Source organism: Rhipicephalus microplus, chromosome 3, assembly GCF_043290135.1.
Source record: "Rhipicephalus microplus isolate Deutch F79 chromosome 3, USDA_Rmic, whole genome shotgun sequence".
Lineage (NCBI taxonomy): Eukaryota > Metazoa > Arthropoda > Arachnida > Ixodida > Ixodidae > Rhipicephalus > Rhipicephalus microplus.
The window spans coordinates 265,527,627-265,549,724 of NC_134702.1; the positions used below are offsets into that span (position 1 = coordinate 265,527,627).

Below are 22,098 nucleotides of genomic sequence, written 5' to 3' on the forward strand. Positions count from 1 at the left end.
TTCCTACAATCAGTTCTGCTGGCTAGTCTCGCACATGATGTCCTGCTATGGCCGCTTGTGCCGCTCGTACAATCACATTCATCCTAACACCATCAGTGGGACTTGCACTGACATCGTCTTCTCCAACTTTCAACTACAACCTCTCGTTCAAGAATATCTTGCCATGTACTTCAAAGACCACAAAATTGTAACCTTAAAAAGAAGATCGTACCACAACTTTGTAATAAGTAAAGCAATCTTTGTAAATAATTTTATTCACAAATATATATGATTTCAACTTATGTGTATATAGGTGTCTATATATCCATCTATGTAAAACATAACCATGTGTATATAAGCGCATGTAGAACCACCCCTCTAACTACGCGTCGAGTTTTCATATTGCCACGGGCATGGAACAAGATCGAGCCACATCTATGCGTGTTTATGCTATTGTTACAACGAAAAATACTGGTTGTTGTGCTCGTGGTCTTGGTGCCCGGTTCGGTTCGACATCCAGTACTGCTGCTCTTCTGAACAGACGTTGTGTTCTACCCGTAGTCCCGTGACATTTTCTGGTTGAGGTGCGCGGTAGTATCGTATGCCCTGCAATAAGTAGGAAGATCCCAGCACTAGTTACGTCTTGAAAGAGCTAGCTGTCCTATGGCGTAGCCGGTGACAACTAAGCCTACCACCTGAATTTGGGCCTCTTCTGCAACTCGACTGAACAATGGCCAGTGCGGGAACGCAAACTCAAAAACGTCGACACTGCCTTCTCCATGGTTCTTGAAGGCCCTGCAAACCCCGAAGCTGTTCCACAGTGACCCTTGCGAATACCGTCGACGACGGGCTTGACAACTACAACCGTTGCGCCAGCGTCAACGAGTGGAACGAGCTCCGAAACCTTCGGTATGTCTACTTTTATCTCGAGGACTCTGCCCGCACTTGGTTCGAAAACCATGAAGCCAGGGGATCAGTGGCTACCGGAACCCAAATTATTGTGGACGGCCACATCATCATCGACGTCAACAGCTTCGCTGCATATAAAAGCGCACCGGCGTCGGGCACCGCCCCGTGGGCTCTGTCACTGCACCTCAACGTAGCCATCTAACCCGCTAATCTGCGATGCAGGTTAGTAAACACTACGCACTGTTTCGAAAAAAAATCTAGTAATTACGTCTTGGTGCAGTTGCCGAGCCCACGATGCTGTCTCGCCATTGCTGCCAAATGTGTTTCCGTTATTCATTCCTTGTTGATGTTGTCAGAAGATGTGGAAACTAACCCTGGCCTTAGCGGAAACGATGCCGTGATGACAGAACTTCAGAAAATAGCCGCAGGCCAATACAAAGTAATTGCCGAAGTACAGAGCCTCAAATCTCAGCTGAACACTACTGATAGAACATCAACGGATTTATGCAAACGGATGACCGACCTAGAAGCACTCTACCAGGCCCTTATTCCTATATGAAACGACATCAAAAAGATGCGGGCAGACACAAGCAGCATGTCTCGCAAGATCGAGGAGGTAGAAGACCACATAGAGGACAAGGAAAATCGTTCACGTCGAAATAACCTCATCTTTTATGGCACCTTCGACCCTACTGACAGCGAAACATGAAACGATTGCGAAAAAAATAATTATCAATTTCCGCCATAATAATCTAGGAATAACCGTAGGACCTCATAACTTCGACAGAGCTCATGGCGTTGGTTGTAATTCGCTCGGTAGAAATCGTCCCATAATCGTAAAATTAGCATGTTACAAAACAAAGGACTCGATCCTATCAAATGGCCGGAAATTAAGAAATACTAACTTCAGCAATGGAGAGGACTTTTCGCTCTCCGTTCGCCACGCGTGAAAACAATTATTAGCATTAGCCAAGGCTAAATCTGCTAAGTTCTCCTTGCGGTATAAAACCCTGCACATCGGTCTGAAACGTTATATTTTTGATAAATTGTCAAGTGCAGTTAAAGAAATCGCATAGCAATCGTGCCGTCACCATGTACCTGCAAACCGACAACGCCCGGCACTTGCCAAACCACGCTCATTTTCCGTGATATGTACTAACATCTGCAGTTTTCTTCGAAAGCGCGAACTCTTATCGAACATTGTTTTGTCATCCGGAAGCCATATACTGGTACTAACTGAAACTTGGCTCAACGATAACGTTTCAGACGCTGAAATTCTGACTGAATTACCTGAATTCCGCGTGTATCGTAGCGACTGAAAGTGTACTCGAGAGGGTAGTGTTCTGGTGACAATTCACCAAGGTATATTATGCTCCGTTGTACACGTCACATCCGACATTGAATCTTTACGGCTCATTTGTCACGCTCCTATCCTAACAGTACTTCTTGTCCTTTGTTATAGGCCACCGAATACTAATTCAGACTTCTGTAGGCACCTAAACAATAGCCCAAGGCAACTTGTTACCACTTACACCAATGCTCGCATCCTTCTCTTTGGTGACTTAAATTACCCGACCATCGAATGGCATAACCTAGACATTTCTTCAATATTATGTGATGCAGAGGCTGAAAACTTCATTGACGTATGTTTAAATTTTAACCTCAGTCAGTTAGTCTCGGAACCAACACGGGTTACGCAAAAAACAGCAAACATCCTAGACCTAATACTAACTAACAGTCCTGAGCACCTTTCATCTATCATTTATCTCCCAGAAATCAGCGACAATAAAATTATACATGCCCTATTCTCATTCAGTTCCGCTCCAAAGCGTACATCCACAAAAACAATATGCCTTTACAACTTGGGAACTACGATGCAATAAATGAAGACCTTAACACCTTTTTTTAGTACAAATCAGTGTTTCCCACTCGCACAGTGCATGAAAACTGGTATATTCAAAAATAAATCAGGTGTGCTCACTAACATGTTCATTCCGAGGGTTACCTTTCATACTAATCACAATAAGCCGTGGTTCTCTGTACGTTTAAAACGGCTGGAAAATAATAAAAAAAAAAGAAACAGCGGTTCCGTTCGGCCAAACGACGTGACACCCGGAGTGACTGGGATAAAGGCTTCGAAGTTGAGAAATCATATCTAATTGAGATCCGGAATGCCAAGCATACATTTTATCACGATGACTTACCAAAGCTACTAACCAGCAACCCCAGGAAGTTTTGGCAACTTTTAAATTCAAAGCAGACTCACGACATCATACTGACAAACAGCGCGCACGAACCAGTGACACACCATGAATGTGGGAAAATATTTAACACCTCATTCGCATCTGTCTTTACTCAAGAACTTGACGCACCTTCACAGTAACCATCAGTTACCATTGAAGCATTCATGCCAACTATCTCGTTTTTCGAAGAAGGCATTGCGTCCGTAATCGATAACATGAAGCTTTCATCATCAGCCGGTATGGACTCAAATAATTCTAAGCTACAGAATAATGGTAAATCAATTTGTGCCGCCTATTTATCTTTCATTTTTTTTCACAGTCGCTCGCCTCAGGAATCATTCTTGATGACTGGAAAACGGGGAAGGCTGTTCCAGTGTACAATTCAGGTAACTGAGACTCACCCTTAAACTACCACCCCATTTAATTAACTACTGTACCCTGTAAAATCTTGGAACACGTCATTTACTCTTACATCGCAAATTTCTTGAACTCATGTAATTTTTTCATCAATCACAACATGGATTTCGTAAAGGTTTCTCCTGCAGAACACAATTAGCACTCTTTCTTCACGATATGCACACTAACCTAGACCGTAACATGCAGACTGATGTAATTTTTCTAGACTATGCGAAAGCTTTCGATAAAGTTCCTCACCGCCGCCTTTTGCTAAAACTTCCACACCTGCACCTAGACCCTAACATTCTTCCTTGGATTGAACAGTTTCTCACCAAATGTTCTCAGGCTGTCTTTGTTAATGGTCACCTATCTAACTCTGACCCAGTCACAACAGGCGTTCCCCAAGAATCTGTTCTTGGTCCCCTTCTATTCCTGATATATATTACCAACTTGCCCGATCATGTATCCTGCAGCATTCGCATGTCCGCGGACGACGGTGCCATTTATCACACCATCAGTAACCAGCATGATCACCTGTATCTCCAAACCAATCTTAACAGCGTGCCTAATATGTTTAGCACATAGTTAATGACCCTTAATCCTTTTAAATGTGAACTTGTGTCCTTTTCCCGTCGCCGCAGCCCATATCGCTTTCAGTATTCCATCGTTAACACCGCAATTGAATCAGGACCATCTTATAAATATCTTGGAATAACCTTGTCTTATGCTTTATCATGGCGTACCCACATCGCTAATGTTGTTTCAGCATCTAATGAAGCACTTGGTTTTCTCAAACGTCATCTCCGCCTAGCCCCCCTACAAGTAAAATTACTTGCGTACAAATCTTTAATCAGAACGAAATTAGAATATGCGTCTGCCATATGAAACCCACATCAAACGTGTTTAATCAATGCATTAGAAGCGGTACAAAACCGTGCTGCCAGATTTATTCACTCATCTTACTCTTAATATGAGTATTTAATCTTTGAAAGCGGAATCTGGACTGCCACCCCTTTCTTTGCATCACTGCACTGCAACTCTCATGCTTTATAACAAATTATTTCATTCTTCCCTCAATCAGCCACCTTAAATAGCAGCCACAACAAGCATATCTCATCGAACCAGTCATTTATTTCAGGTTGCTCGCCCATCATCGCACACCGGTGCTTGTTCTGCCTCGTTCTTTTTTCGAGCAGCAACGGACTGGAACGGCCTCTCCCGGGACATCGCCAGCATCGCCTCATCATCTGCCTTTCAAGACCGTAATATCGATTATCTTCAATGCTAAAACAACTTTTACTGCATATTGTTAACCTTAATAAGACCCACCCCTTATAAAATGGGTCTCTTAGAAAGGAGGGCCTTTAAGGTAATAAGCTGAACTGAACAACCTGGCCACAGTTTTGCAACCAGTTGCAGAATACATTCCGAGGCTCTGACCGAATGGAGCAAGCGGAGTGGCTCCTGAATTTCCGAAATTAGCTCCCGAATGAGAGTGTTGCCATCTTAGTTGAGGACATGTTGCGGCTGTTGAGGCGAGCTAACTCCTCAATGACTGAAGAGACGAAGGTGCGCCTACTGATGCGGGGAGTGAAAGAGCAGTTGTTCGCTGGACTAGTGCACAGCCCTCTCTCCACTGTAGATGATTTTCTCCGCGAATTTACGACGATGGAGAGAATGCTAAGGCAACGTTCGTGTCAGTATGAGAATTGGTAGTCTTTCATCAGTGTCATCGACCCTAGCAACACCTGACGTCTTGACTATAAGAGACCTGACGAAGCTCGTGCGCAGTTTCATGCGCAAGGAGCTGCAAAAGCTGCATGCGGTGTCTCCACAGTTCTATTGTCTGCTCTAACGGACGTCGTCAACTAAGAGGTGCGGCAGCTGCTGCAACCCATGGTGACACTGCGGTGACACTGGTGACACATAACCATGGTCGAGCTCATGATGGTCCCGCATCCAGCCGAAACTCCGCTATAAACCTACGACCAAGCCATACGTACTCCTGCACGTGTTGTTGGCTATCCGTCCGCCCATCAACTCTGCATACGGCGCCGTCGTTCAACTCAGGACCAGCACAGTATAGCAACCCACCACTTATACGAAAATCCAGGGTGTGGCGTGCTCCCGACAACCGGCCCCTCTGTTATCACTGCGGTGAACCAGGTCACATCTACCGTGAGTGCACATACCGGCACATGGATCTTTTTGGCTTTTGTCCAGATGCTCGTCGACCCAGAGATGGTGAGCGGCCCCATGCTATCACCGAGTACTTGGCAAGGCAGCAGTCCCTAACCTTTCCGCGTCGCCAATTTTGATTACTGTCTCCACGGTACTCTACGTCACCTGGCCAACAATAGACCATTGCGGACGTCGTTGCGGGCCAATCGCCTAGATCCACGAGCACACGCCGTATAGATGGATGGATGGATATGGCTGTACCCTTTAGATAACAAAGTCGATAACGTTATCCACAGAAGAAGAACTACCGCCGCGCACGCCGTCAGGACACCATGCCTTGAATGTGCTGGAAGAACAAGTCACCATTCCGCCTCGCTCAAGCGTCATTATTTCAGTCGGCGCTCCTAAATCACCTGACTTGGAAGGCGTCGTTGAAGGCAGTCAGCATCTGTTGGTCACCCGAAATATTTGCGTCGCAAGAGGAATTGCAGAGCTGTGGGGAGGCAAAGCAACGGTTATTGTCACGAACTTCAGCAACGAGTACAAACATGTGAACAAAGGAACAACGGTCGCATACATGGAAGAAATTGTCGAAGCCACCAGTGCTTTCGCCCTCGCCGATTCTGCGGAGCCTGCTCAGAGGAACCAAGCCCCTCCCATAGCTTTCGACGTCAATCCCAGACTTCCGAACGATAAGCAAGAACAGCTCAAGGCCCTGCTCCTACAATACGAAGCTTGCTTTTCGTCGTCATCGAAAATTCGCCATACCCAAATGACGAAACATCGCATCATAACCGAAGAAAATGCCAGACCACTCCGTCAGAGTCCGTACAGAGTTTCGACGCGAGAACGTGAGGCCATGAAGAGACAAGTTGATGAAATGCTGTGGGATGCCATTATCCAGCCGTCCAAGAGCCCATGGACATCCCCCGTGGTGTTAGTGAAGAAAAAAGATGGCACCCTACGTTTCTGCGCCGATTATCGCTGCCTGAACAAAATCACAAGAAAGGACGTGTATCCTCTCCCACGAATAGACGACGCACTTGATCAGCTTCATAACGCCAAGTACTTTTCGTCAATGGACCTCAAGACTGGCTATTGGCAAATCGAAGTCGACGAAAGAGACCGAGAGAAGACGGCGTTTATAACACCGGACAGCCTCTTCGAGTTTAAGGTGATTCCCTTCGGCCTTTGCTCAGCGCCTCCAACTTTTCAACGCGTTATGGATACAGTACTGGTAGGATTAAAGTGGCAGACATGCCTTGTGTATTTGGACGACGTCGTCGTGTTTTCCTCGAGTTTCGACGAGCATCTTCGGTGCCTTGAAGCTGTACTTCAAGGCATCAAGACGTCCGGACTCACACTGAAGCCAGAAAAGTGCAGATTTGCGTATAAGGAGCTTTTGTTTCTGGGGCACGTTATCAGCAAGTCTGGAGTTCGTTCCGATCCACGGAAAACAGCCGCAATCGCCGGCTTCCCGCCGCCCACTGACAAAAAGGCCGTGCGCCGATTTCTGGGCCTGTGCGCCTATTATAGGCGGTTCGTGAAAAACTACGCCCGCATCGCCGATCCTCTCACTAACCTTACCAAGGCCGACGTGGAATTCAAGTGGGAAACACCACAGAACACGCTTTCCAGGAGCTTAAACAACGCCTCCAGACGCCTCCATTACTTGCTCATTTTGACTAATTCGCTGAGACAGAAATACATACTGACGCAAGCAGCTTAGGTCTTGGCGCCGTTCTTGTGCAGAGGGCTGACGGATTTGAAAGGGTTATTAGTTATGCCAGCCGATCGCTATCCAGAGCAGAAGCAAATTATTCCACAACAGAAAAGGAGTGCCTTGACATCATCTGGGCTACGTAGAAATTTCGCCCCTACCTCTACGACAGGCCCTTCAAAGTTGTGAGCGACCACCACGCCTTGTGTAGGCTAGCCACCTTGAAGGACCCTTCAGGTCGCCTCGCACGATGGAGCCTGAGACTTCAAGAATATGACATTACTGTCATTTACAAGTCCGGCAAAAAACACTCCGACGCCGACTGTCTCTCTCGTGCGCCTGTCGACCAACCGCTACCCGACGACCCGGATGACGACTACTTCTTGGAAACGATAACTACAGACGACTTCGCTGAACGACAGCGGGCCGACCCGGAACTTAAGGCCCTAATAGAATACCTGAAAGGCAGGACCGCCGAAGTCCCGAAGGTATTCAAGCGCGCACTTGCGTCGTTCTTCCAACGAAACGGTCTTCTACAAAAGAAAAACTTTTCACCACTTCGAGCTAAGTACCTCCTTGTGGTGCCTTCAGCTCTGCGACCAGAACTCCTGCAGGCCATGCACGACGATCCGACGGCAGGGCACCTCGGTGTTTCTCGCACGCTCGCGAGGATACAAGAAAGGTACTACTGGCCACGTCTTACCACCGACGTCACTCGTTATGTAAGGACATACCGGGACTGTCAGCGACGCAAGACACCGCCGACAAGGCCAGCGGGACTTCTGCAGCCAATTGATCCATCTTGGCCGACCTTTCCAGCAGATTGGTATGGACCGACTAGGGCCGTTCCCGACTTCGGCTTTCGGAAACAAGTGGATCGTGGTAGCTACCGACTACCTCACCCGCTACGCCGAGACAAAAGCCCTGCCAAAAGGCAGTGCATCTGAAGTAACCAAGTTCTTCGTCGAAAATATCGTCCTACGTCACGGCGCCCCGGAGGTCCTTAGCACCGACAGAGGAACGGCATTCACTGCCGACTTAACTCAAGCGATCTTGGCATACAGCCAAACAAACCACCGCCGGACGACAGCGTACCACCCACAGACCAACGGCCTCACCGAGCGGCTTAACAAGACGATCGCCGACATGCTGTCAATGTACGTCGATGTCAAATACAAGACGTGAGACACCATTCTTCCGTATGTGACCTTCACATACAACACGGCGGTGCAGAAGACGACGCAGATATCTCCACACAAATTGGTCTACGGAAGGAGCCCGGCAACGACGCTCGATGCCATGTTACCCAACGTCACCGACGAAGAAAGCCTCGATATGAGCGAGTACCTTCAACGTGCCGAAGAAGCCCGACAACTTGCGCGTCTCCGTATCAAGAATCAACAGACGAGAGAAAGCCACCGTTACAACCTTCAACGACGCTTCGTAGAATACCAGCCCGGTGAACCTGTTTGGGTGTGGACGCCGATACGCCGACGTGGACTAAGTGAAAAGCTTCTGCGACGCTACTTCGGACCGTACAGGGTGGTTCGGCGTCTCGACCCAATTGATTATGAGGTTGTCCCCGACGGTTCCACGAACTCTCAACGATGCCGATCGCGACCTGAAGTCGTGCGTGTCGCGCGCCTCAAGCCATTTCATGCGCGTTAACAAACTGAAACAGTGTTTTTTTTATTATTGTTTCATCGTAATTTATTCATTTTACTTTCTTGCATTATTATTGTACCTTCATTTTTATTTAAAGCATCGTGACGATGCCTTTTTTCAGAGGGGGGCAATGCCACGTTCCATTTCCAAAGTTTTCGTTATCGTCCCAAAACACCACACGATTCTCAGCGCTAACCACGCCTGCAGTTTTCGGACTGTCGTAGATCATTTTGATAAGATCACGCCCACTGTGCGAACGGTACAGACTGTTCTGGAACCTACGCCACCGCCAGCGATAACGCTAGAACATTCGATGGCAAGAGTATAAATGCTGACGCGCTTCGCCGCTTGTCAGTAGTTGAACGAAGGCCGACGCTCCGTTCGCCGCTATCTGTCCGAGACTGCTATCTGTGCAAGACTGCTGCTGTAATCGGACTTTCCGTTTACTGGGCACAGGTTCGCCCAAATAAACAGTTAAATCCCAACACGAAGTCTGCTGTCTTCGGCCACGTCACGACCCCGTGACACTATTACAACATTCCTACGCATAGTCCGCATTGTTAGGAGGTTGTTCCATGTCCCTGAGATGTGTTTCTACAAAACCTTATACCATCGGCCTCTCCTCCTTTAGCTGTTCTTATATCTCTTCCCCCTTCAGCCTGTTCCTACCACCCTGCATGTTAATGTACCCTATGTCTGAATTGGCTCGGCACTCGTGGATACGTCTATTTCTGCCCCGGACTCTACCTATCTTAGATACTGGTGCCACTTTGGAATCGTATCTGTCCATACCACCTGCAAAGAGTCCCCTGTTTGTTTTCCTCGTTAATAGTGTGACGGGGCGAGGTCTAGAATTACAGGATAGCGTCTACCAAGAATCAGTAGCCGAACAAGATGTCTGAGTTGCCTCTCGCGCAAATGCCTAACGCACAGGCGTCTTCTTCATCTTCACTAAGTGCCACGCTTGCTCCTGTCGATGATGCGCCGTAACATCACTCTTCTGCGGCGGAAGCGCCGTCACGGCGCTTAGTACGGCGGCGACGAACAAGGAGGGTGATACGGTTTGAGTCTGGAAACGTGTAACGTCTGTCTCAAGTGAGGCGGTCGAGGAGGCATTGTTTAGGGGTGCGATCTCGTAGCTCACGTCACTTACTTGTCGTAACCCGTTGTAGGGGCCATGGTAGTGTGATAGTAGCTTCTCTGATAAGCCGACTTGGTGGTTCGGTGTCCAGAGAAGTACCAGAGACCCGGCGAAAAGTGCACGCTTTGGTGGCGACTGTCATAGCGGTCTTTTTGGTGCGCTTGCGACAAGTGCAGCCGATCACGGGCAAGCTGACGGGCTGCATGGGCTCGAGAAACGACATCGCTGGCGTACTCAGTAGACAAGGGGGCAGTCGAAGGAAGGAGCGTGTCAAATGGTAATGCTGGATGTCGGCCAAATAGCAAATAAAACGGCGAATAACTAGCTGTGTCGTGCCGTGATGACTTGTACGCGAACGTGACAAAGGGGAGTGCTTTGTCCCAGTCACGGTGATCTGACAAAACGTACATTAACAGCATCTGCGTCAGCGTTCGGTTCAGACGCTCGGTCAATCCATTTGTCTGTGGATGATACGCGGTGGTAAGCTTGTGCTCAGTGGAGCAGGCGCGGAAAATGTCATCGACAACACGTGAAAGAAAGTAGCTTCCTCGATCAGTAAGCAGCTGCCGTGGAGCGCCTTGATGAAGAATGACTTCATACAAGAGAAAGTCACAGACGTCTGTGGAGCAGCTTGTCGGTAGTGCTTTAGTGATGGCAATGCGTGTGGCGTAGTCTATGGCGACTGCAACCCATTTATTTCCGGAGGTGGACGTAGGAAACAGGCCCAACAGGTCAAGGCCAACACGAAAGAATGGTTCCGTCGGTATGTCAAATGGCTGTAGGAGGCCAGATGGTAGCACAGAGGGGCACTTGCGGCATTGGCAGCGGTCGCAAGCAGTGACGTAGCGAACCACAGAACGATACAGTCCGGGCCAGAAAAAGTGACGTCGCACACGATCGTAGGTGCGAGAGACGCCTAGGTGACCGGCTGTAGGTACGTCATGTAGTTGTTCGAGAACGCTGGTACACAGGTGATGGGGAAGCACGAGTAGTAATTCCGGGCCATCAGCGTTGAAGCTGCGACGGTACAGAATGTAGTCGTGGAGTTCGAACAGGCGAACGGAAGGGTTTGTTGGAGCAGAGGTCAGACGCTCGATGATGGAGAGTAACGACGGGTCACGTTGTTGTTCGGTGGAGATATCACCCAAAGCGTGGATGGAGAGAACGCAGGGGTCTGAATCAAAGTCTGTCAAGTCGGGCATTTCAACCGGATAACGTGACAAACAGTCTGCGTCAGTGTGCAGGCGTCCCGACTTGTAGTGGACCACGAATGAGTATTCTTGCAGATGGAGCGCCCAGTGACCAAAACGTCCAGATGGGTCCTTTAGCGATGACAGCCAGCAAAGAGCGTGATGGTCCGTAACAACGGAAAAAGTTCGGCCATACAGATAAGGCCTGAATTTCGCCACGGCCCACACTAAAGCTAGGCATTCACGCTCAGTGATGGAGAACTTCCGTTCGGCAGGTGAAAGAAGACGACTGGCGTAAGCAATCAAGCGGTCCTTCCCGCGCTGTCGTTGGCCAAGGACTGCTCCAATTCCATGGCCACTGGCATCGGTCCGAAGCTTTGTAGGTGATGCAGGGTCAAAATGGGCCAGTATTGGTGGCGTAGTCAGCATATGGATAAGAGCCGAAAAGGCGTCCGCTTGCTCAATACCCCATGCGAAGGGAACGTCCTTCTTTAAGAGATCAGTAAGCGGTCGAGCGATGTCGGCGAAGTTGCGGACAAATCTACGAAAATAGGAACATAGCCCTACAAAACTTCGGACGTCCTTGGTTGAGCGTGGTTCAGCAAATTGTTGTACTGCTCGTACCTTTTCGGGATCTGGTTGAACATCATCGGCACTGACAAGGTGGCCGAGTATGATGATTTGGCGACATCCGAAATGGCATTTTGCAGAATTGAGCTGGAGAGCAGCTCTTCGAAAAACATCCAGAACGGCTGACAGACGTGTTATATGGCTGTCAAAGGTAGGTGAAAAGACGATGACATCGTCGAAGTAACATAAGCAGATGAACCACTTGTATCCTCGGAGAAGGGAGTCCGTCATGCGGTCGAAAGTTGCCGGCGCATTACACAGTGCAAACGGCATGACTTTGAACTGGTAGAGGCCGTCGGGCGTAACGAAAGCGGTTTTTTCACGATCCATGGGGTCGACGAAAATTTGCCAATAGCCGGACCGAAAGTCGATAGACGAAAAGTATTGGGCACCATGGAGCTAATCGAGGGCGTCATCAATCCGTGGCAAAGGTAGACATCTTTGTGGGTCACTTTGTTTAAATGGCGATAGTCCACGCAAAAGCGCCAGCTGCCATCCTTGTTCTCAACGAGCATGACTGGGGAGGCCCGGGGGCTGGATGAGGGTTCTATTACGTCTTTAGTAATAATTTTGTCCACTTCATTCGAAATTACCTGACATTCCTTGTGAGATACGCAATATGGACGCCGCCGTATAGGACTGGCATCACCAGTGTTGATCCGATGAGTCACTGCAGTTGTTTGGCTGAAAGAGTGGTGGTCAAAGTCGAAAGCGTCTCTATATGATGTTAGCAGACTACGGAGGCTGGCAGCTTGCACTGAAGTGAGGTCGGGAGCAATCATCTTGTTAATGTCATCTGCAGGCAGAGTGTAATTGCGGCCAAGACAGGGGGATGTAATATCGGTGTCCAAATCAGTAACGTTGCAGCGTTCAAGTGGAGATAGGATGGCCAAAGACATGCCTGGCGGAATAACTTAAGTCAAGAGACTCACGTTGAGTAGTGGTATAACCACTGTATTATTAGCGACGGCGACATAGTGAAACATTAGCTATCCTGACCCTCGCAGGGCCCACTTGCCCCCCCAAAAAAGCTACTGCGCGTCCTGCAAGTCGCCAACCCACCTCAAGACCTAGCCACCCATCAAAGGGAATTCTGTGTCATTGAAAACCACCCCAACTATGCACCTCTCTGTTTATTTCCTCCACCTCAAAGCTTTTCTCTCGACTCTTTCGCCGTATCTCTTGATTTGCGTTGACAACCACTCTTTGCAGGTTGCTATCACGCACCGGTACCCCCGGTATCGTGCATACCACTACCTGTACCTGAGGAGAAGTGGCGCGCATATCATCGACGCCTTTCGCCAGTGTGGTTGCTAGTCCTGCTGTATGTTCATTTTAGACATCGTTTAAACCGCTTGAACTTATCACGAGGTTTCGTCTGTCAGCTGTAATTTTGAGTTTTGCGCTCGCTTGCCTCATGACTGCTTCCAGCTTGCGTCCTTGAAACGCTCTTGCTGCAACAATGTCGCCTCTTACCCTCTCTTTGATGGCTTCGTTGCATCGATTTATATTCGAATCGCCGGCGATTATCACATGCTGCGACTTTTAAGCTGGAGCGTCCTGCGCCGAGGGGTTACTTGCACCTGTGACGCCGGCTGCTTTGTCCCCTCTCAGCCCCACCACTACTTCGCTGAAGCTGGGCCTTGCAAGAATTGAACCGGCTGAACCTGTTTTTTTCAAACTTGCTTGCTCTTCTCCGTCCTTCTGCTTGCCGGTTCCCTACTGTTCTCTCCGTGGGCCGCTCCTCTGTTCACCTTGGCTAGTGCTTTCTCGGCGGACTTCGGCCTTTCTCCCATAGCCCTCGCTGTCTCTTGCGCTGTCGCCAATGCAGTCTCGAGCTCGGTAATTCTCATCAGCAGGTCACTCTGGGTAACCATGATTTTCTCCATTTTTTCCTCGACCTCATATTGCCTACACTTCACGTCAGCCTCTTCTCCTTCCGTTTCTACACTTGGGTCCACTTTCAAACCAATCCCACATTCTGAACACTTTACAGTCTTTTTAACCATGTCTTTCCGACACCAGTTGTCCCTATGACTTGTCTCACTTGATGAATACAAAACTCGAGCCCTGCCCTACGAAAAAGAGAAAGTCTAAGCTCTACTACAAAAATTTACATGTTCAATGTACGTGCACCTTCCCCACGGGGAGCAAACAAAAAAACAAAAAGAAAAAACCAAAAAAATCAAACACAGGCACAAGCACAAACTAATAAATACCTGGTGACTGACCCCCGAAAAAGTCGTATAATAAAATAAGTGCTACAGGAATTTTAACTGCTGCCCTATATTTATAAAGACAAGCTCAAAACATGCAAAACAACTTATCTGCGCAGTCGATCAGGAGCGCTCAAAAAACACGTTCATCCACCGTGACAGTCCGAACCGAACCGAACAGTCCGAACCGGATGGATGGATGGATTGATGAATGGATATGGCTGTACCCTTTAGATCGGGCGGTGGCTAGCGCCACCAAACCGTACTACTTAATGAACCCAAAACTATATTTATTTATTTTTTTCCTTAAAAAGTGAGTTTGAGGATTCGTACTTTGCAGTAAAGAGTTTAATTTTCACTCGTGCCTTGACTTGAGCCACCAATCAGATAACCTTCTTCTAGTTAAGTCTACTTGCTTAAAGTCTATTTTGCCCTCCCGGTCCCTAAACCCCAGTGCTTTGAAAAACTCTGCGCCATCATCCTGAACAATAGGATGAAGCCCTTTACAGAACATTATCAAGTGTCCGGCAGTTTCTTCTTCCTCTCCACACGCACTGCATACTGTGTCTACCCCTTCGTATTTGACCCGATATGTCTTGGTTCGCAGTACTCCCGTCCTGGCCTCAAAAAGTAGAGAACTGCCCCGAGTATTATCATGGATCCTTTCCTTGGCAATTTGCTGCTTAAAGGTTTGATAGATCTCTAGTGCGGACATCTTAATCATGCCCAATTTCAACATGTCAGTCTCCGTTTCCTTCACTTTCTTCTTAACCGATCGTTCTTTTTGGTTTGGCCACCTGCTGTTTTCTAAGTATTTACCAGTCAATTTTCTGGTTCGCTTCCTTCATTTTGTATCGACATTCTTCATGTACAAGTAGCTGAAAACCTTCCTAGCCCAACGCTCCTCCTTCATTTCTCTCAATCACTTCTCAAATTTTATCTTGCTGCTAGCTTCCCTGCCCACAAATGATGTCCATCCTATATCACCTTGTACTCCCTGATTTGGTGTATTCCCGTGAGCTCCTAAAGCAAGCCTACCTATTCCACGTTGCTCAATTTCTAATCTTGCTTGAACTTCTGATCTCATGCACAAGACCGCATTGCCGAACGTCAGCCCAGGAACCATGACCCCTTTACGTATTCCTCTCACAACATCATACCTATTGTAATTCCACAGTGCCCTATTTTTCATCACTGCTGCATTCCTGTTACCTTTAGTCGTCACGTATATTTCGTGTTCCCTCAGGTACTCGGTCCCATTGCTTATCCATACGCCGAGATATTTGTATTTATCTGTTATCTCTAGCGTGACCTCCTGTATCCTAAGCTCACTACCTTTGTTGTCTTAGAAAATCATGACTGCTGATTTTTTCTTTACTGAATCTAAAATCTAACCTATCTCCCTCATTACCGCAGATGTCCATCAATCGCTGCATATTTTTCTTGTTGTTGGCCATTAGCACTATACCATCTGCGTACATTAATGCTGGTAGTGCCTGATCAATAAGTTTTCCATGTTTGACTACAGATAGGTTGAAGCCCAGCCCACTTTTTTCTAATTTTGCCTCTAATCCTTGTAGGTACATCATGAATAATAAGGGTGACAAGGGGCACCCCTGCCTAAGCCCCCGTTTTACCTCTGCAGCCTTGGATACCTATTTTTCCCACTTTATAACTACCTTGTTACGTTTATAGATACCCTTTAAACGATTAGTGACCACATGTTCCACGCCTAGTGTGTCCAGTATTTCCCACAATTCCTCTTAAACCACGCTATCGTACGCTTCCTTGATATCCCAGAATGCTAGCCACAGGGGCCTGTGTTCCTTTTCTGCTATTTCGATGCACTGCGTCAGTGAGAACAGATTGTCTTCCAATCTCCTGTGTTTCCGAAACCCATTCTGCAGTTCCCTCAGCACGCCCTCATCTTCTGTCCAGGCCTGCAGTCTTTCCTTTATAATCTGCATCGCCAGCCTGTAGACCACTGATGCCACTGTTATAGGACGGTAGTTGTTTATGTTAGCTTTGTCCCCCTTTCCTTTATAGATCATGCTCATCCTGCTAAGTTTCCATCCATCGGGAACTTCACCGTCGATTATTATTTTGCTCACTGCCTCTCTCAAAGCCCGCTTAGACTTCGGACCTAATGTCTTTATCAGCCTAATTGGATTGCCATCTGGGCCTGTTGATGTGCTACTAGGAACCCTTTTCTCAGCCCTTTCCCACTCTCGTTGTGAAAATTGAGCAATTGCACCACTTGATTCGTCCTTGTCTATTGTGGTGCATAAAGTACTTCTTTGTTTAAATTTTTCTGTCACCCTTGTTCTGATATATTCAATAGCTTCGTCCCCTTCTAGCCTGGCACCTTGGGCTGTAGTTATAAAACTCTGCTCTAGGCTCGTCTCATTTCTTAGGGAGTTTAGATGGTTCCAAAATTTCGCAGCTGCCTTTCTATCTTTTTTATGTACTTCTGCCAGCCACTGGGCTCCCTTTCTTCTAATCTTTTCATTGATCAGAAGGGATGCCTAAGCCGGGGAACCTAAGAGCAGCGACCTCTGGAGGTGAGGCCACTGTTGATCGGCCGTTACAAGGCCCTCCCCCAACTGCCTGCCGACATCCGACGACATTCTTCCGCCGACGCATGCCATCGACGACAAACAAGTCTTTGTTCCTATCTCCATTCTTGTCGACAACTACCCGGTATCTACTTTGGTATATACGTTTGCCGATTATTCCGTGATAAGTGCTGACCTCGCTGCACAATTGCGACTTTAACGACACCTTAGGGACATGAATCCAACTTCTAGACTGCAGGAGTTCACCTACGAACACCACTGGTAATATGCACTACCCGGCTCCAAATCCATGAGTCGACATACATATCTTCTTTCGCCGTGTTGCGCGGATGCTCCCAAAACCTTATTCTCGGCATGAACTTCATCCGCGAGCATGGAGCGGGTATTAACCTTCGTGACCTGCTCATAACGTTCTCTGGCGAGCATACCGCTACACAAAAGAATACAGCTGTGCCGACCTGAACACTTCGAATTACTGACGACACATTTCACTTCCGCCAAGAGCGAGTATGTTGGTAATAGTGGAGAGTGACTGTGACAACGAGAGTAGTGGTATCGCCAAAACTAACCTCTCTGCGATCTTGGCTCGGCAGATTTGTGTCGCGTGCACTATGGTCAACTGAAACGCCGGAGGGCTCAGCTTTTGATCACAAATTTCAGCAGCGAGTACTAGCACTTGACAAAGCGAACACCGATCATGAACTTCGAAGCCATTGATGACGAAGAATGTTTAATTATCTCCCCGATTGCGACTGCCATCGAATGTGATACTGCATTAGCCTGTACTATTGACGTGCGTTGCCAGCTATCCTCTTGCAGCAGATACGCATAATTTGACGTAAGTGTAGTGACTGCTTTGCATCCACCTCCAAAATCAAGCAGACCTCAACCATGAAGCACCGTATTAGAACGGACCCTACCGAACGGCCTGTATGACAGCACACCTACCGCGTTTCGTAAAAAGAACCGGAAGCAATATGTTCCCAGGTGAAACGATGCTCAGCGACGACGTCATCCAACTCTCGATGAGTCCATGGGCGTTGCCCGTTTTACTTGTTAAAATAAAGACGGCACTCTTCGAATTTGTGGGGAGAACAGGAAACTCAACAAAGTGACAAAGAAAGACGTCTACCCTCTCTCACGCATAGATGACTTACTCGATCGGCTTCGACGTGCCTGAAATTTTCATCAATGGATTTGCGCAGCGGCTACTGACAGATCGGAGTAGATTAACGCGATAAAAAAAACAGCGTTCATAGCTCCCAATTTGGTTTGGTTTTGGAAAACTTTATTGTGAAAGTCAGAAGGCGTGCATCCTAGCACACGGCGGGCCGCTGCCACGATGGGACAGTATACGGCCGAGACAAAGCTACGCATCCTGGACCCTCTGGACAGCCCAAAGTTGCGATGTTATTCCGGACTTCGAAGAGCGGAGTCCCACTTTCTGGACGATGCTCTATCGGTGCCGCGTAATGAAGGGCATTCGCAGAGCATGGGATGCAAGGTGGCTAAAGCGCCACACTTTGCATATGAATTGGTTAAATAAACCTCAGAGTAAAGCTTGTGGAGAAAATTGCCTCTAGGAATTCAAAGTGCTTCCGTTTGGATTGTGCTCTGCACCGGCAACGTTCCAAATAATGATGGACACCATGCTATCCGTCTGAAGTGTGAATCCTGCTTCGTCTATTTAGACGACGTCATTGTTCTTCCAAAACATTTGGGCAACATATACAGTGACTTCAGTCCGTCTTCGTCGCAATCCGATTCGCAGGTCTATCACTATTACCGCAGAAGTGTTATTTCGGCTATGAGGAACTAACGTTACTCGGCCACCTTGTTAGTCACGTTGGCATTCGATCACATCCAGAAAAGACCGTGGCTGTTGCTAAATTCACCGCCCCTTCGAACAAACAGGATTTGCGCCGATTTTTTTTGTCTCTGCGCATACAACAGACGCTTTGTGCAGAGCTTCGCTAATATCACTGAACTCCTTACCCGCTTAACGAAGGAGGATACTCATTTTGTATGGGGTCCCGAGCGGAGAGCCGCTTTTTCTGAGCTCAACAGCGCCTTCAGACTCAGCCCTTACTAGGGCACTTTGATGAAGATGCCGCCACCGAACTCCGCACTGACGCAAGCAACAATAGTCTTGGTGCAGTACTCGTCCAGTGGCAAGATGGCACCGGGCGTCCCATCACTTATGCTAGTCGCATTCTATCATCTGTGGAAACTAACTACTCCATCATGGAGAAGGAATGTTTTGCTGTTGTTTGGGTGATATCAAAGTTTCGACCGTATTTGTATGGCCGTCCATTAGGGGTCGTTACGGACCATCATACCCTCTGTTGGCTGGTTAATCTCAAGGACCGTTCACGATGCGTCGTGAGGCGGAGCTTGCGCCTTCAAGAATTTGAAGTAACAGTTGTCAACAAGTCTGGCTGCAGCCACACTAATGCCGATTGCCTTTCACGCGCTCCCCTCCCAACGACATCTAGTAATTATGGTGTCGCTGACTTGGCCCAACAGCGAACTGGTTCAAAGCTTTGACGACATATCAAACACCATGAATGTCAGCACTCGAGTGCACCACCGGTATTCCCACGTTCAAGATGATTTTGTTTCCGCAACAACATCCTCTACAAAAAGAACTTCGAACCTTATGCTACTGAATACCTGTTCGTCCTTCCACCAGGGCTAAGTGCTGAAATTTTATCTGCCTGCCACGATGAGTCTTTATCTGGTCGCCAAGGATTCGCACGCACCCTTGCCCGGATTCAGACTCACTACTACTGGCCAAATCTCACCCAAGATGTCAAGCATTACGCTAAAACGTGTAACTATTTTCAGCGCTGTAAGTCCCCACCTGTGCGCCCTGCTGGTTCATTGCAGCCTGTTGCAACCCCATTACAAACGTTTGAACAAATCAGTATGGACTTGCTTGGGCCGTTTCCAAAGTCACATGATGGCAACAACTGGATTGCAGTCGCTACTGCCTATTTAACAAGGTACTATAACAATGTACTCACTATAGAAAGCCCTACAACGAGACAACGCCCATCAGATTGCATATTTTTTTAATGAAGAACATCATCCTCCAGCATGGATTGTCAACAGCTCTTACAACTGACCATGCAACAGCCTTTAGAGCCCAACTGATGCAAGAAGTCATAAGGCTTAGTGAAGCACCTCATCGCGAAACGACCACATACCAACCACAAACTTAAGGTCTGATAGAGAGAATAAACAAGACGCTCGCTGACATGCTGTTCACGTACGTCGACCGCGATCACAAAAACTGGGATGAAATTTTGCCATACATAACGTTCGCCTAAAACACCGCGGTTCAAGATACTACAGGTTTCACTCGGTTCCAGTTGCTTCACGGCTGAGAAGCAATTACGATGCTAGATGCCATGCTCTTACATGACATGACCGATATTCCTACTGATGCGAACGATTTTATCCGGCTCGCTGACGCGACCTGCCAGCTTGCACTCGAGCGGATTCGCGAACAGCAACATATCGACTCGCAGAGGTACAACTATCATCATTGCCATGTTATTTACCAACCCGTTGATCTTGTTGGCTATGGATTCCCGTTCGCCAAAGAGGCCACTCGGAAAAGTTACTTCACCGCTACTTTGGTCCTTATAAAATACTACGGCCCTTCACAGACGTCAACTAAAAAGTCCTACTTGAAAATGCAGCTTCGCGATTTCGACGTGCCCGGCAGGCGGACATTGTTCATTTGTCACGGATGAAGCCATACTACCCCGAACCACCTGACACTGCTTCACTATGCGTCTTTGTACTTGTATGCGATTGCTTTCACTTTTAACTGTCGTTGAGCATCAGGGCGGTACTGTGTTTGGAAGGAGGGTTGCCACAGGCATGGAACGAGATTGAGCCATGCCAATGCTAGTATATGCCATTGTGACAAAAAAGATGACTGGTTGTTGTGCTCATGGTCTGGTGCCTGGTTCGGCTCCACTTCCAGTGCTGCTGCTCCTGTGAACATACGTCGTGTTCTACCTATAATCTCGTGACAATTTGATGTGCAGGGAATTATTGAAATGTTTCTCGGTTTTATCATGAGCATTGCCGCTTCGCCCCACTCATCATCACTCACATCATGAAGATGGTGGGATTTATTTCACAGGAGCTGGGGCCTGCGTCTCCCCTTTTGATGTGTGTTAATTTTCTAAACACGGACTGTCGCTACAGCCATCACACATATATATGGTGAAAGGTGTCAGCGAAATTGTGCCAGTATATTCTCGTGTTTCAATAGGTACAAAAGCAAGTCATCATAATCATCTCCTTACAGATATTACTCACTTCCACCATAGGAACGCTTTCATGTAATTTAGCGCCGTAGGCTAGTAGTTCGACAAATGAGGACACAAATGAATTACTGAATAGCTGTCCTCAAATATACGTGCCTGTTGGTCCAGACGCCATAAGAAAGCTCCACAAAGGCGAAGGACAAGTTCAGAGCCAAGAAAAGCAGAAGGTTCCGCGTCGTTTTGTCAGTCACCAGAGCACTGCGATAAACACAACATTCGAACGAGGTTGCTGATGACATTTTACGAGTGTCATCACTGGAGCGTAAACACATTTCTTATGATAAACAAGTAGTGCTGAATGAATGGGCACACCAGAAGAGGGCAAATAACACAGTCAATAACACTGGCCCACTGATATCGCATGAGGAAAACACCACATGGCATATGATGATCACAAAAAGTAATTTCCTAAAAGCGGCACCTCTTTTTCGAATACAATATGCGACGGAGCGCTGATGCACACTGAACCCAGGGATTACACAGCCACATTCTCCACAATATTTATCTTAAGCTTCTCATGCATGTTGAACACAGTATACACAAGTCAAAAAGTAGTGACCATCCCGCTTTTCCGTAATTAATTACCGCCGTTCTCAAAATTTATTGCCTGTGCGCATCACACCTCATGTGGCGTTTATTCTCGGGCAATTCCTATTAAAAAAAGTCCACCATAAGAATGGCGGTTTTCACCATCCACCATTTGAGTGGATTATGGTGCTGGAAATATTAATGGCACATGATGGATGGTGGCACATGGTGGATGATGGAGTGTCGGCGATGCTGGAGCGCGAAATGGCGTCAGAACAACCGTGACGAGCTGCCACTAAAATCAAAAGAATAAATGTATAGAAAAGAATGCAGAACGAACCCGTAAAAGAAACTGTGACCACAAAAATTCGAACGTGC

General features: G+C 47.6%; 1 pseudogene; it reads right to left on the bottom strand.

Annotated features, from left to right (window-relative positions):
• LOC119164365 (zinc transporter 7-like) overlaps positions 1-21,819 on the bottom strand; it is a 642,854-nt pseudogene extending 621,035 nt beyond the window's left edge.
• Positions 21,820-22,098: the final 279 nt, after the last annotated feature.